General features: G+C 37.3%; 2 pseudogenes; one reads left to right on the top strand and one right to left on the bottom strand.

Moving 5' to 3' along the window:
• LOC109490916 overlaps positions 1 to 9,470 on the bottom strand; it is a 194,027-nt pseudogene extending 184,557 nt beyond the window's left edge.
• A 73-nt stretch (positions 9,471 to 9,543) lies between these two features.
• LOC100464867 overlaps positions 9,544 to 15,783 on the top strand; it is a 63,630-nt pseudogene continuing 57,390 nt past the window's right edge.

Genomic DNA, 15,783 nt, shown 5'->3' with positions numbered 1-15,783 from the left:
GACCATACTTAGTGTCCAAGCAGTATTGGGCTTTTATCTAGAATGTCTATTTTGTAAGACAATACTTTCTGTGGTCAGCAGAAAAAGGATTGGTCCATGCAGCACACTGCCCCCATGAGGAGCAGGAGTGAGTATTTTGTAGAAGGCATATGGTCTTTCTCAATCACATGAGCTAATGTGGGTTAGAGTACTACTCCTCAATAACTCAAATTTCCCCTATATCCTGATATCTTTCATAATTTATCAGAACCATTCCTGCGGCTCTTCATATTGAGGTGTTAATTACTATGGGATTAACAAATGTCAAGGATTTACAATTCTATCATTTCTTTATTTGACTAGTATTTAATGGGATCAATTATGCCCCTAGCATTTAGTTACATTTGCATGCGCCTTTCTTATATTGTAGATTTACTCTCATACCTCTGGGCCTTCACATGTGCTGTTCCTCTTGTCTGTAATGACCTTTTCCTTACTCTTTACTTGGATTATTAATTTGCTTTCCCGTTTTAGGCAGTTTGACCTCAAGGAAGCCTTCTCAAACTCTCCATTCAGTACAGTATGATGATTCAAACACTCATCTTCCCCGTTCACAAATGATTCTTTACTATATCTTTAAATGTATTTACTGTAATACGTTATGATTATTACTTTACTTATCTATCCTTTAGTCAGATTCTCTACATTGAATAATTTCTACAACAGTTAATGTTTTTCACTGTTACTTATTTAAAAGAATTCACTCCATATTTTAGGTAATTCTCGAAAGTACTCATAGATTTCGTATTTTGCATGGTTCTCATTTCCATGTAGTTTTAAGGGATTGCGTTATTAAAGTGGCTTCTACAATGTTTCATGAAATGAGTATTTATTGAAGAAGTTATGTGTAGCACACACCGTGTTGGGTTCTGAAGGGGCTCAGAAAGGGTTATCAAGAGACTGTGACAAATGTCTGTTTCTGCACATGAGAGAGCAGCTGATGTTACAATAATCCTCTCATGGAGAAAACCTCTGTCAAAAATTACCCCTGGTGCCTCCAGAAAACTCATTCTCTTTATTGTAAAGAGCAATCAAGTCAATCAAAAGACTGCAGGGAGAGGAAGAACAATACAGGAAGTAGAGAGAACAGAGGCCTTCTGGCAAGCAGCAGGTTGGTGTTTCCTCCACTGTAACTAAACTGGAAAGACTGTGATTGAAGTTTAGACTCTGAAAGTGGCTATGAGCTGAGGAGCCAAGATCCCAGAGATCTCAATTAGAAATAATTGAGTTTGAGCTAAGCATGAACATTCCCTGGAGATATCTGCTAACCCCCAGGTGGTATTTGTATACTAAAGATCCATGCATCTGTACATATTATACAGGCATCTATGTACGTAAATGTCTTTTCAGAAACAACCGGAATTTAAGAATTGTTTTCCTTAAAAGTTTCTTAGGTCTTCCTTATTCTTAAAAATATAAAAATATTAATTTTGGATGCACTGTAACAAGTCAAAGATATATAATCATTAGAGTAAATGATTTTAAATGATTAAAAATTATTATTTTTATTGAAGTATAATTAACATACAGCATGTAATACTCTCAGATATACAGTATAATGACTCAGTAATTCTACACATTACTTGGTGCTCATCAAAATAAGTGTATTGTTGATTGCCTTTATCTATTTCACCCAACGCCCCAACCACTTCCCCTCTGGCAGCCCCAAATTTGTTCTCTGTACTTAAGAGTCTGTTTTATCATTTGTCTCTTTTTTTTTCTGTTTGTTCATTTGTTATGATTCTTAGATTCCACATATGAGTGAAATCATAAGGTATTTGTCTTTCTCTTTCTGACTTATTTTACATAACATGCCCTTTAGATCCATCCATGTTTTTGCAAATGGCAGGGCCTCATTTTTTATGGCTGAGTAATATTCCAGTGTGTGTATATGTGTATGTGTGTGCCATACACACATATACACACACCCATCTTTATCCATTCATCTGTTGATGAATACCTGGGTTGCTTCCATACCTTAGCTATTGTAAATAATGCTGCAATAAACACAGAGGGGCATATGTCTTTTCAAATTATTGTTTTTATTTTTGATTTGGGGAGTAAATATCCATTACTGGAATTACATATGACAATTCTATTTTTAATTTTTTTGAGGACCCTCTGTACTGTTTTCCACAGTTGTTGTACCAGTTTGCATTCCTACCAACAGTGCATGAGGTTTCCTTTTACCCCATATCCTCGTCAACACCTACTGTTGTCTTTTTGAGTCTAGCCATTCTGACAGGTGTGAGACGTCTCATTGTGCTTTTAATTTGCCTTTCCTAAGGATTACTGATGTCGAGCATCTTTTCATGTGTCTGTTGGCCACTGGTATGTTCTCTTTGGAAAAATATCTATTCAGATCATGTGCCTATTTTTTATTATTATTGTATTTTTTAAGGTTTCAGGGTTTTATTTAAATTCTAGTTAATCAACATGTAGTATAATATTGGTTCAGGAGTAGAATTTAGTGATTCATCACTTACATGTAACATCCAGGGCTCATCACAAGTGTCCTCCTTAATGCCCGTCTAGCCCATCCTCCTACCCACCTCTTCTCCAGCAACCCCCAGTTTATTCTCTATAGTTAAGAGTCTCTTTTATGGTTTTCCTCCTTCTTTTTTTTTCTTTCCCCTATGTTCATATGCTTTGTTTCTTAAATTCCATGTATGAATGAAATCATCTGGTATTTGTCTGTCTCTGACTGACTCATTTTGCTTAGCATAATATACTCTAGCTCCATCTACGTCACTGCAAATGGCAAAATTTCATTCTTTATTACCCTCTGCCCATTTTTTTCATTAAATGGGCATTATTCTTTTTTGTTTGTTTTTATTATGTTCAGTTAGCCACTGTATAGTAGTACATCATTAGTTTTTGATGATTCATTAGTTACTTATAACACCCAGTGCTCATTACAACAGGTGCCCTCCTTAATACCCATCACTCTGTTACTGCCTCCCCCCAGTCACCTCCCCTCTGAAACCCTCAGTTTGTTTCCCTGGGTCCATAGTCTCTCATGGTTCCTCTCCCTCTCTGATCTCTCCCCCTTCAGATTTCCCTCCCCTCCCCTATAGTCCTTCGTGCTATTGCTTATGTTCCACATATGAGTGAAACAATATGATAATTGTCTCTCTCTGCTTGACTTACTTCACTTAGCATAATCCCCTCCAATTCCATCCATGTTGATGCAAATGGTGGGTATTCATCCTTTCTGATGGCTGAATAATATTCCATTGTATATATGTACCACATCTTCTTTATCCATTCAACTGTTGAAGGGCATCTCGGCTCCTTCCACAGTTTGGCTATTGTGGACAATGCTGCTATGAACATTGGGGTGCATGTGCTCCTTCTTTTCACTACATCGGTATCTTTGGGGTAAATACCTAGTAGTGCAATTGCTGGGTCATAGGGTAGCTCTATTTTTAGTGTCTTGAGGAACCTCCCTACCGTTTTCCAGAGTGGCTGTACTAGTTTGCATTCCCACCAACAGTGTAAGAGAGTTCCCCTTTCTCCACAACCTCGCCAACCTTTGCTGTTTCGTATCTTGCTGATTTTTGCCATTCTCTCTGGTATAAGGTGGTATCTCATTGTGGTTTTGATTTGTATTTCCCTGATGCCGAGTGATGTTGAACATTTTTTCATGTGTCTGTTAGCCATTTGTATGTCTTCTTTGGAGAAGTGTTTGTTCATGTCTTCTGCCCATTTCTTGACGGGATTTANCTTGATGGGATTTATTTGTTTTTTGGGTGTTGAGTTTGAAAAGGTCCTTAAAGATCTTGGATACCAGCCCTTTATTGGTAATGTCATTTGCAAATATCTTCTCCCATTCCGGCGGGTTGCCTCTTAGTTTTGTTGACTGTTTCCTTTGCTATGCAAAAGCTTTTTATCTTGATGAAGCCCCAAAGTTCATTTTTTCTTTTGTCTGCATTTGGAGACGTGTCTTGAAAGAGGCAGCTGTTGTCAATGCCGAAGAGGTTATTGCCTCTGTTCTTCTCTAGGATTTTGGTGGATAGGAATCCACCTGTCTCACATTGAGGTCTTTTATCCATTTTGAGTTTATCTTTGTGTATGGTGTAAGGGAATGGTCCAGTTTCATTCTTCTATATGTAGCTGTCCAATTTTCCCAGCACCACTTACTAAAGAGACTGTCTTTTTCCCATTGGATATTTTTTCCTGATTTGTCAAAGATTAGTTGTCCATAGAGCTGAGGATACATTTCTGGAGGCTCTATTCTGTTCCATTGGTCTATGTGTCTGTTTTTGTTCCAGTACCATGCTGTATTGGTGATCACAGCTTTATAGCTATTATATAGCTTGAAGTCAGGCAAAGTGATGCCCCAGCTTTGTTTTTCTTTTTCAACATTTCCTTGGAGATTCGGGGTCTTTTCTGGTTCCATACAAATTTTAGGATTGTCTGTTCCAGCTCCTTGAAAAATTCCAATGGTATTTTAATAAGGACATCACTGAAAGTGTAAATGCTTCTGGGCAGGATAGACATTTTAACAATGTTTATTCTTCCAATCCATTAGCATGGAATGTTTTTCCATCTTTTTGTGTCTTTCTCAATTTCTTTCATAAGTGTTCTGTAGTTTCTAGAGTATGGATCCTTTACGTCTTTTGGTTAGGTTTATTCCTAGGTATCTTATGCTTTTGTTGCTATTGTAAATGGAATTGATTCCTTAATTTCTCTTTCTACAGTTACGTTGTTAGTGTATAGAAAAGCAACTGATTTCTGTGCATTGATTTTGTGTTTTGCCACACTGCTGAATTGCTGTATGAGTTCTTTTTTCTACATCCTGCCTCTAGGTCAACCTGTTTCCAGTATGCTACCTCAAGTGCATGGTATGGACTTTTCTGCTTTTTGCCACGGGTTCTTTACTGAAACCATAGACAAGTGCAATTGGGAAGCGAGTCAATGTCTCTCTTCCCACCCAACAAGAACACTGAAAGGATGGGAGCCCAGTGATAAATGTCCGAGACAATCTTCCTTTGAACAGACAATTCTGGGAAGAAACTACAATTCTCAGATGACCTGGATGAATTGAGTCCTTTACAATTGACATGAGAAGTCAGTTGCAGACCTCTACTTTCTCTCCTACCTCTCTCCAGGACTTTTCCTTCCCGCACTCCTATTCACCCCCACCACACCTACTGCCTATTACCCTCATCCTGTTTCATACTGTGCTTTTGAAGTAACATAAAATAAAAACTATGCTTTGGAACAAAGCAAGAAGAAGCAGCCTTTGATTTAATATGTAAAAGGCAGAGGGAAGTTTAAAGTCACTCAGAGGTTTATATTTTAGGATAGCATAGAGATAATTATGGCATTATAGCCAGGAATGGAAGCATGCCCATCCCCTTTCCTTCAAACGTTAATGAAAATATAGGTCATACTGTTTGCCATTTTGCAGATAATGAAATGCAAGTTGGAGAGGAGAATCTGTTCAGAGATGGATGTAGAATTGAGAAATCCTTAATCTTTGTCTGGTCTGACAGAAATACTTCTCTTCTGTGAACCACTTTGTTTAAACCACTGATGAATGCTCTGATTTAATTGGAAGATAAAACAATAATTTTACAACAGAACTTTTAATGTTTTAGCGCCATTTACAATAAATGTCACAATCTGAATCTCACTGTGATTTGTACATGGCCCTCAAGTTTTATTTTTGAATAGGTTCCTTCCATTTATTTATCTCTTCTATTCCCCTACATTACTGTGCAATTTAAGTGCATAGACCAATGAGTTTAAAAATAAAATCTTCTTAGTGAAAAAAATGAAAATTTTTCATAATATACTTTTCAATATATTATTGCCACAAGTGCTTATTTATGTGATACTTTTGTTTTATTCCTGTTGCATAAAGCAGAAAATACATAGAAATCAATGGACCATCATTTATATTTTCCTCCAAATTACAATATTTAGAGAGCCTTAGAAAATTTTATTGTACTGCCTACCTAATGTAATGTGCTCGTAGTAATCTTTTTATTAAAGCGTTGCTTAAGCTACCACTGCTTTAGGTGTTAACAGTCATATTATTTAAACGATGCCATCAAACTCTGGTGTTGAGAGTATAACTATACTTCTTCATAAACTGGTAGGTCGTAGTGCTGTGTTAAGTAAAACAAAGAACAATTTATGTCTGTTGTTAACACATATTTTTACTGCTCATTTGCTCTTAAAGTCTTTTCTGTTAAATCAATGGCAGGATAGTATTTCATACTAATTTTTGTTTTCAGTCTTTACTTTAAATTACATTAACGATATCTCCTGGTTTCCCTATTGAGTCTCCTGAAATGGAAATCTGACAGCTAAGTGTAATATATAGTTCATTCAGTTTGAAAATAAAGTGAATATCTGTATATTTATAGTAGTACAATAATGGATTCATCCTGATAATTGCTAAGGTGTTTTGAGCCAAAAGCATTTAAAATATTCAGAAAGGTTGAAAACATACTGGTATAAATATTCGTTTTTTTAGGAAACAAATTCTGGGAAATTGCAAAGCAAAATGAGCCTTGGATATAAGTGCAAACTAAGTCTGATGAGTAAAGGTTTCTAGAGCTGAGCAATTTCCTCCCGCAAGGCAAATGTAACTGTTTCAGGAGAGCAGAGTATTATGTACAAAGGTAGAAAAGATGATTAACTAAATTACCTGCTGTCCTGGAGAAATTAATTTGCTTCACTGGGAAAGCTATTTATTCTCAGAGTATTTTACTGATTGAGATTCATGATAGGGTCAAATGCATATCTTCCCGTTCATGAGTCAACCCTACATTAAAGTATTTATGAAGGATAAAAGTAAATTCATTATCATTTATTTTTCAAGTTCTTTTGAAGGTAGAAAGTACATTAAATTAAGAACATGGAAGAATTTAGACTTCAGATGGAAAAATTACATCTTTGTTAATATCTAAATGTGTAATTTAAATCAAAATCTTTATTCAATTTAATGACATTTCCAATTATTGCTATTTCAGGGGCTGACATCGAAAATAAACGTGTGTCTTCATAACCACAAATAACAAAGCTTGTAGTTCTGTTATTGTCCTTATTTTTGTTATTATTATTTATAACATACTGAGTCATGTGGTGTTGCAGGTATCTAAAATGAGAAGTAACTAAACATTGAGGTGGTTCTGATTGGGGCAATCCACCCACATGGACTGCAGTCACTACTCAGCCCGATACTGACACCACCTGTACGGAAACAGGAGCAAACCACAGCAACCAGTGTATTGAACTCAGTGGTTTGGCTAGTGATCATTTAGGAGCCCTGCCATAAACACTTTGCAATGACAGTTGGACTGCTCTAAATGGATTAATCCTAAGGTTTGGACAAAGGGAAGCCAAGGGGTGGATGTTCATGAATAATCCAGAATATGTAGAAAGATATTTGGGTTCACTTGCAAGAGCCTGAAGCAGTCCTCACTGTTTTCCATGTCCTGGCTCATAAGGTGCTGCCACCCCTAGCACTCAGCAAGCTGATGCAATCCAATTTATTTGCTATTACACTGTGCATGTGTATTCTTTTCTCCTATCAATCAAACTACACAGACAGACCATCGAATGACTCACTGGAAGGATCCTAAAAATACCATCATCGGAGCCACGAATGGCTACACTCAGATTTGGGATGGGTTCATGTTGCTTGCCTCTGATCATGGACATTTGAGCACTCATGCACCCCTATGCTGGGAACTGAAAAATCACTCTAAACAGAACCAACCCAATTGCACCAGTAATATGGGGTGGATATCACTGGAACTGTGTAGTCATTCTCCCACATTAAAGAATAGCAACTAGGTGGATGTTGACTAGTGGCATAGCCCAGATATGTACTGGGTGGCCCAGAATGGGACCCAAGGATTGTGTGGCAGAGATCTTTGGCCCTGGCTTCCACTGGGGTGGTTGGGCTCCTGCACCCTGGGTTTTCCCTGGGCACAGGATAGAATCTGCCCCACTGTAAAAAAAAAAAAAAATTGCCAGCCTCTCTCTCAAGGCCAGAGAGGCACATTCTATTTCCCATGGTGTGATCATTTGGCCACTGGAAGGAAGGTGGTTATTGCACTCACAGAAGCCCTTAGTAAATTCACCCAAGCACACCTTCAATTATAGCCAATGAATCCTGTCTTACAAAATACTGAAACGCCTCTAGTAGAAAAACTGTCCTCCACAATAGGGTGGGTGTTGAGTATTATCACTGTCTCATAAGGAGGCACGTGTGCCATTATCCACACAGAATGCTGTGTGTTCAAAACGGATGAGTCTGCTAATATGTCATCTTTATTAAGTCACATGAGGACACAAGTGAATGCCCTGAGTGGTCTGACCCCCAGCTTAGGGGACTTAATAAATCAGTGATTCAGACCATGGGGCTCTTGGTAGAAAAAAATTGTTACTTATTTTGGGAATCATTATCTTGAGTGTTTTCTCCTGCATGTGTCTATATTGTTGTTGTGGCATCTGCCTCCAATGCAACCAGACAGCCACCAAATGAACCACCTCCATGCTAATAAAACCCCTTACTGACAGATCAAGTCACATTGTCCAAGATGAGGTGTGTGAGATTTTATGAGCTGGTCAAAAGGCCATCAAGAGGACCTGACTACCAGTTGACCAGTGACCTGGAGCAGGCAATTGGAGAGGCTCCTTACCCTGCCACCCTGACCAATCCCCCCACCCCCCTTGTCCTTGGAATGTGCATTCCGCCCACTTTTCCCACACTAGCAGCCACTTTAAGGGTGCAGCCTTGAAATAGTGATGTATTACTGAGACCATCTGGACCCCATTAACTCTTCCATATAAACTCAAGATTATAGCACGTGGGTACAGAGATTTACTCATTTTGCAGCCACCAAGACAAGCCTCATGTGTAAATTCCCTTTGTTAAAAATAAAAAACAAAACAAAGCAAAACAAAAAACTACAGGTACTGAAGTGGTGTCACTTGGACCAGATTCCCAAACTGGGGCTTGATACCTCATCTAATTGCAATTTCAATCCCCTCCCCCCTCGCCCAAAATGTCTTCTTAATTGCAGTCTGTAATTTTTCAATCATTGCCAATGAGTATGCCACTTGGGCCCTTTCCATCCCCCAAAGAAAGAAGAGGTCATCTGCATAAGACCACCTGCTTTTCTCCCTAAGGGAAACCCACCTTGCAAGTAACAATCCTTTTCTTTTACTATTAACTTTCTTGCCCCACCCTCTTTCTATAAAAAAACCTTCTATATTGTACATCTCCTCAGAATGCCCCTCTATTTCATTGACAGGATGCTGACCAATTCATGAGTCACTTAATAAAGCCAATGGGATCTTTAAAATGGACTCAGTTGAATTTTTGTTATTTAACATCTTGCTCCCTTAACTGCCACTTACCAATCTGGAGTGCTTTGCCTCTTTTTTCGGGGTCTCTTTGTCATGCCTGCACAGGAGCCAATTTCAGACTTCATTCAGAACAGTTGAAGTTGCAGATGTACAGACATCAGGGAGAACATGGTTTGGGATGTCCTGAGCATTTGGGGCAGCGCCGAGAACTGCATAATCAGACCCTCTTCCCAGAAGCAGCCCAATCTTACAGGATCTGTAATGGTCCGAGGCCACAGCAACCTGAAAGCATGTTTCATTGCATATCCTCAGTCCAGATGTTCCTCCTGGCAACTTCAAGGTATCTAAAATTTGTCCCAGGAGACCATTGCTGCCAGTTCTTCAAGTCTTTCCCCTGAAGAACAACTTCAGGGCATTACCATCTCTCTCTTACCCATCCCATCCTATTTATCTATCACCTATCTATCTATCATCTATCTATCTATCATCTATCTATCTATCTATCTATCTATCTATCTATCTATCTATCATCTATCTATCTATCATCTATCCATCCATTTATCTGTAGATCTATCTCTATCCATGATATATAGGCAAATATACAGAGATATGTAAATCTATTGATAGGTAAATAGCAGATAGAGATAGGTATAGATAGATGTGTACATAGATAGATACAGATATAAATTTAAAGATATTTATTCAAAGAGAGAGGGTGAGAGGAGGGGCAGAGGGAGAGAGAGAATACCAAGCTGACACAGCTCTGAACCCGGAGCCTGAGGCCAGCAGATCCAACCACCTCCCGATCATGACCAGAGTCCAAATCAAGAGTCCAGTGCTCAACCGACTAAGCCACCCAGGCACCCTAATACAGATATAAACTTAGTTACAGATATCAAGGAGAGAGGAAAAAGTTATTTTAAGGAATTGGCTCCTGTGATTGCAGAGGCTGGAAAGTCCAGAATCTCCAGGGTATTCCCTCAGGGTGGAGATCTGGGGATGTTTATGTTGCAGCTTGAGTCTGAAGACAGTCTGGATGTAGAATTTTCTCTTCTTTGGGAACCCCAGTTTGTTTTCTCTTAAAGTCTTCTACTGGTTAGATGATGCCCATCTACATTATAGATGGTCATCTGCTTTAATCAAAGTCATGACTTTTAATGTTAATCTCATCTAAAAAAATACCTTCACAGAAACATCTAGATTGGTGTTTCACCAAATATTTGGGTACTGTGGCCTAGCCAAATTGACACTTAAAATCTGACATAGAATGAATGTGTGTACATATGTGTTTTCAGTTTTCCTGTCCATATTGCTTCAATTTATCAGTTTAATTTTTCTACCTCCAGCTATATCTGTTCCTATTTTCAAAGATTTTTTCCCCATATTTTCAATGATTTTAAGAGAATTCTCTCATTTAATGCAACCTTGGTATATCTCCTCTGTATCTGCAATTTTCATCATAATTGGCTTCTTTTTGTGCTACTCATCCTTGACTTTGAACTTTGTCTTCTTTAGCCTATTTTCTTGCTTGTGCCAGGGAGAGGTTTTTTTAGAGCTCACTTGGCTTTTGGATGAAGACAGCCTGTCAGTTGAGTGCCACTCAATAGAAGGCTCTCTCATTTTATAGATTATGATGTTTTATTTGGCAAAGTTTCAAAATTCATATATTCCCCAAATTCAACATCGTCTAATTTTTAATTATCCCATTGCTAGTTTTCAATTTTTTATTGATGACAAAATATAAAAACTCTAAAGTGAAATCAACTTAGCATGAATTTTTCATTAAGCATAGACTTCATTAGGCATAAAACTTTTAAATATACTCTTCCTTAAGTCACTAAATTAATACATTGCTACTTACTAGTAAGAACCTGAATAAAGCTTCATGATATCAGAGACAAAGGTACCTAACACCTTGTACGGTGTCTGGAACACAGTAGGTAGGCAATAAATAAGTTAAATAAGTATCAGTTAAATAGGATGGTAGATTGACTTGCCAAAATACTTAGCCTTATGGGAGGTACCATGTGCTTTAAATGACATACAAAATATGGCTCATGGCCACAAGCAATTTTTAAATTACATTGAAGACTTTAATCTGTAATACATAAGCCACTAATAAGTATCATGAATAACATTACTTAAAGATACTGTAAATTCTTATATTGTATTGTTCAAAATAAGGCAATGCATAATGGTGTAATTAAAAAAAAACAAGAGGTAGTGTTTTCAGAAAGTATATAGAATAGTTAACGAGGGGAGCCTGGGTGGCTCAGAGGGCTAAGCGTCCAACTTTTGATTTTGGGTCAGATCATGATCTCAGGGTCTAGAATTCTAGCCCTGCCTCGGGCTCCACACTGGGTGAGCATGGAGGCTGCTTAAGTTTCTCTTTTCCTCTCCCTGGGCCCCTCCCTCCCTATCCCTCTAAAAAAAAAATGGAAAGAAAGAATAGTTAATTAAACTTTTCTAAGGCTATGTGTAGAGTCCTCTAATAATTGAAATTTATGATTGGGCAGATTGTGAAGAAAATGTTGCAGAGATGGACAGTGTGGAATCAGGTGCTCTCTAGGCAAAATACAACAGGGGAAATCATGGGAAGGGCACTGTGATAGCTTTATAAGTAGTGATCAGATATCACACACACACACACACACACACACACAAAATCTTGCAAAACATTTGACCAGAGCAATGTGTTTACCAGAAATGCCTTCATCCTGCAAAACAAAATAAAATCAGTGAGCCAGCAAGTAAGAAAGAGAGCTGAAAAATGTTTTTCCGGAATGTACAAGTTTGTGCGCTCCAAGTTGAGGAGAGGCACCTGACACAAATTATCTTCTAAGAATAGTACACCCAAACAATCCATGTATAAAGTTAATATTAAGTGCCAATTCTCAGTGTTAAAAAAGAAATTGCTGGCTTTGCACAGTACATAATTTAAGCTAATTAGCTTCTCTGACTAACATCTATAACAAAATCTCACTGGTATAGTCATCAGTGACTTATTGGCAATATAAAATAATTGAAATTATCAACAGATAAAATTAAAGGAGAAGGTTTAAATGATAGAATTATAGAACATGCCAGCAATTCCTCAAAGTGAATTACCCAAATATAATTCCACATCTCTGCTGTGTTCTAAAGTTCAACAGCCTGAAATGTTATATATCATTAATAAGACACTGCATACCAAAAGGGGGAAAATAACAGAAATGACTTAAATCTATATGGGCTAGAAATCTATTGATGGTGTCTACGGATTACATGGTCCATTTTCTGTTATATTCACTACCAGATGCATCAACTAAAAAGTATAAAGCTAATATAAATTATCCATTTATATATTATTAGATTAATCTTATTACTAAAGTTTTGAAACCCAAACCTCATGCTTTTACATTATTTTCCTTCAAAAGAATTGACTTTTTATGTACCTGCCATCAATGGAGTTTTGTAGTTTAACTTAATAAATTTGAATTTTTAAATATAGTCTTTAATATAGTCACAGAGAGATGACATGGTTTGGAGGACATATACTAACCTATTACCTTTTAGAAGGGTTATGTTTCTATAAAAGAGATGGTCTCTCTTTTTACATTTCTAATGAAACTACTATTGCTTAGTTGTGAATCATTGCCATTAGCAAACTTAACAATTTTCTGGTTTACAGAATAGAAAGGTATAGTGACTTATCTTAAAATGCCAATTAAGGTATTTAACAGCAGGGATTAAAATCTAGCATATTTAGGGGCACCTGGGTGGCACAGCAGTTAAGTGTCTGCCTTCGGCTCAGGGCATGATCCCGGTGTTACGGGATCGAGCCCCACGTCAGGCTCCTCTGCTGGGAGCCTGCTTCTTCCTCTCCCACTCCCCTGCTTGTGTTCCCTCTCTCACTGGCTGTCTATATCTCTGTCAAATAAATAAATAAAATCTTAAAAAAAAATCTAGCATATTTTAAGGACAAATATTTTATTTGTAGTATGTTCATAGGATTGGGGCATGATGGAAAGGATATTCTAAAATGCTAAGAGACTCAGGGAGAAAAATAANAAATCTAGCATATTTTAAGGACAAATATTTTATTTGCAGTATGTTCATAGGATTGGGGCATGATGGAAAGGATATTCTAAAATGCTAAGAGACTCAGGGAGAAAAATAACAAGTGAAATTCAAAGATAATCCGATTCTACAAGTTTAGAGATACACCACTTCTAATGAGTGCAGGTTTTTCTCCCAAATTCTTAGACATGAGACAGCAGTTCCAAACTATAGCTCAAGAAAGCACATGTACCCTTAGAACTGTCTACAAACCAAATAAATATCTAAGACACGTATGCGTTCACACAAACATGTTTATATTTAAACAGTCTCAAATATTTATAAAATGAACTGTAAGTATGACCAATATTCTGCCAGATTTAGAATGCTTTCCTCTCAATCAATGTATATAAAAAGTATAGATGCTAATTATGAAAAGATCTGCAAAATAAATGAAAAAAATTGTTTTGAAGCTGGATACTTGGACAAATCTTTTTTTCTAACAGAGGCAACTGCATTTTATTTTATATTTCTCTTGCCAAGTTTTTTGAAGTATAATTAACATATAGTGTTATGGACAAATCTTTGCTTATGAATTGAAGGGATACACATTATGGATAGCAACTCTGATTTGGAATGTAATTGTCCATGTTTGAAAATAGAGCTGTTTGTTTAAAATGTATGAATCAGAAAAATCTATACCCAACAATAAATTTTAAACATTTAAAAAGTTTTCATCGGTGTAATATATCCTCCTTGTTTTAAAAATATATGTCTAGAAGTCTTATAATGAAAAGTTATTCACATTCTCTATCTCTTCTCCACTTTCAAAGCAGCCCTCCTCAACTCATATGGTAATTTTTCATAGGACTTATCTCTGTATTTCTAAATTATGTAATTGAATGGTTATTCTATGATTTTTGTATTTTATCCATAATCTCATGACAGCTGCAAGGTAGATAAATTCTTCCAACCAACATTTTCATCCTTGTCATTCCTCACAGTTAGATCACGGTATTTATTAAATAATTGGTACACATGTCTATGCAAACACTAATCAATACTGAGTCTAAGTAATGTAATACAATTCCTCTTTAACTTGTATCTATTTTTCTTTAACTGTTGTCTAATTATTTTCACTTACATCATTTTCTGTGTAGTTATTAATTTTATACCAGTAAACAATGTATCCAGTTGCCTTTCAATAATGTACTTCAGTGTTCAAACACATCAATTCCATTCTTTTTTTTTTTTTTTTCTTCCCTAATGACCTCTGATGAGGGAGCAGAAGGCTGGCTGAAGAGAAAGCATAAACTGATGCCCAAAGCAAAACCCCACCCCCTACTCTTGGGTGGGACAGGTGTGACAATCTTCCAGGAAGCCTGGAACTGTCTTAATGCTAAAGCCTTGCTAGAGGGAAAAACAGCCTTGACTTGACAATGGCAAGGCCTCTGGTATCCTGTGAGTCTTCTTTAACATATGAAAGTACTTTCTCAACCTCCCTTTTCCCCTACCTCCCCCAACCCCATAGTATATAATAAAGCACCCCTCACAACCCCGGGGCAGCAGCTCTTTCTGCCCACGGGTGCTGTCCATGTGCTTTAAGAAACCATCATTTTGCATCAAAGATGTCTGAAGAATTCTTTATTAGTCATCAGCCCCGTACTCCAGCTCACTGAACCTCACCTGTATTCTAAAACCACCTCATGTGGCTCCTGAACGTGGGGCTTTGAGTCTTTACATCTGGACTCTGAGCTTCTGTGCTAAATTGGTGAGTAATTTCTCTCCTCTCATTCCAGGGACACTTCAAGGAGTATGGTCTTACTGGAACACTTTCATGATGATAGGTCAGGCACTCTACCCCTTCTGTCTCCCCCTTCTCTTGGGTGTGGCATGCATAACTGGCTTCTAGACCATCCTCAGTGCCTCAAGGCACCCTGGCTCCTCTCCTCACAGTCAAGGAGCAAGAAGAGCACCTCCTGGACTTAACACCACCCACTCCAGATTTTCCCACCAGTGTCTCAGGTAAAAATTGACAATGGGGAGGATACAAGTGGAACATAATTCAGTATTTAACCTAAGTTAAGTTTGTTGGTTTAATTAAGATAAACACATATTTTACATTAGCATTAAATGTAAAACTTGTATCCTATCAAGGTTTACTGAAGGTCAAACAAACATGTTATCTCTGTTTTGAGTTATTAGTAAAAAGATGACTAAAAGATTGATTAATTGTCTCAGAGTTTTCACGGGTAATTGTTAAAATAGCTCTCAAAGTCTTTGGTAACCTGAAACTTCAAAGTTTTGCTTGGATGGTAAATGGGATTGAATTCGTTGGACATCTAGGTCTTTCCCAAATAGGATAGAGTG

The sequence above is a fragment of the Ailuropoda melanoleuca genome, chromosome 1, assembly GCF_002007445.2.
Source record: "Ailuropoda melanoleuca isolate Jingjing chromosome 1, ASM200744v2, whole genome shotgun sequence".
NCBI classification, from domain to species: domain Eukaryota; kingdom Metazoa; phylum Chordata; class Mammalia; order Carnivora; family Ursidae; genus Ailuropoda; species Ailuropoda melanoleuca.
Note: the sequence above shows the minus strand (reverse complement) of the source record. Positions and strands in the feature narration are given on the sequence as shown.